The sequence below is a fragment of the Anneissia japonica genome, unplaced genomic scaffold, assembly GCF_011630105.1.
Source record: "Anneissia japonica isolate Jap-2015-1 unplaced genomic scaffold, ASM1163010v1 scaffold50738_len1431_cov145, whole genome shotgun sequence".
Lineage (NCBI taxonomy): Eukaryota > Metazoa > Echinodermata > Crinoidea > Comatulida > Comatulidae > Anneissia > Anneissia japonica.
Window position 1 is genome coordinate 1 of NW_022698649.1, and position 1,417 is coordinate 1,417.

The following is a 1,417-nucleotide window of genomic DNA, read 5'->3' on the forward strand; positions in this document are numbered from 1 at the left end:
AAATCAGATAACCGAATTGAGAATTGAATTTGAGAAAGCCGAACTAAAGTGGAACGAAAAAGAACGACAGAAAGAGATGCACGAACAATTGAAAATGGACATTTCATTCGAGTTTAACTTGGCAATTGCCAATCTGAAAAAAACGATCGTCGAAGAGGCGACGTTCAGTTTGAAACGGGTACTTTAGGCCAAATGCCTCACCCCTTTCTTTCCCCCTCCTACAAAAAAAAATAAATAAATAAATAAAGCAATCCTATCCCCCCTTCCATTTCCTCATCTCCTCACAAAGAAAAGAGAGTAAATAAATATAGCTATACAATGAACTTTTTGTTTTTCTGATGTTCTTTTGTTTGTTTTACGAGTTGTTGTTGTTGTTGACGTTGATGATGATGATGATCGTACCAGCTCACCGAAGAAGAAGAAGAAGAAGAAGAAGAAGGCGCCCTTTTACATAAATCCTCGATCGAAGATCAATAACTAAAAAACGAAAACCGAAAAACGAAAAAACTCAACTGTATAAAGGTGGCACGGTTCCACGTTCCACCTTCATTATAACGATCAACAATAATGGAGTCGGAACCTATGTTAAACGAGAGCGTTGATGGTGAAAGATTAATCCTGTTTCCCATCAGGTACCATGACATATGGAACATGTACAACAAATCGTGCGCATGTTTTTGGTCGGTCGAGGAGGTGGACCTTTCGAAAGATATGCCCCACTGGAACGGTCTGAACGAAGACGAACGACACTTCGTTAAACACGTGCTTGCATTCTTTGCGGCCAGCGACGCAATTGTAAACGAAAACCTCGCGGAACGTTTTCTTCGAGAGGTGAAGATTCCCGAAGCCAAGTATTTCTACTCTTTCCAGGTGACCATCGAGAACGTCCACTCCGAAATGTACGGTCTATTGCTTTAGACCTACGTAAGGGATAAGAACGAACGCGACAATCTGTTTCACGCCACCACCACCATACCATGCGTTAAGAAAAAGGCCGACAGGGCCATGAGATGGATCGAAAGCACGGACGCCAGCTTCGGCGAACGATTGGTCGCGTTTGCCGCCGTGGAGGGCGTGTTCTTTTCGGGTTCGTTCGCGGCCGTGTTCTGGCTGAAGAAACGCGGTCTGATGCCCGGTCTCACGGTCTCCAACGAGTTGATCAGTCGCGACGAGGGACTGCATTGCGATTTCGCGTGTTTGCTATTTCAACGTCATCTCCTCAACAGACCGTCGCCCGAACGCATAACGGATATCGTCGAAGAAGCGGTGACAATAGAGAAGGAGTTTATGACGGACGCGTTACCCGTCAGACTGATCGGCATGAATTCGGACAAGATTGCGCGTTACGTCGAATTTGTTGCCGACAGACTGTTGGTGGAGTTGGAATGCGAAAAACGATGGGGCTCCGATAACCCGT

General features: G+C 45.4%; 1 pseudogene; it reads left to right on the forward strand.

Moving 5' to 3' along the window:
- Window positions 1-567: 567 nt before the first annotated feature.
- On the forward strand, window positions 568-1,413 carry LOC117102728 (annotated as a pseudogene).
- The last annotated feature ends 4 nt before the right edge of the window (window positions 1,414-1,417 follow it).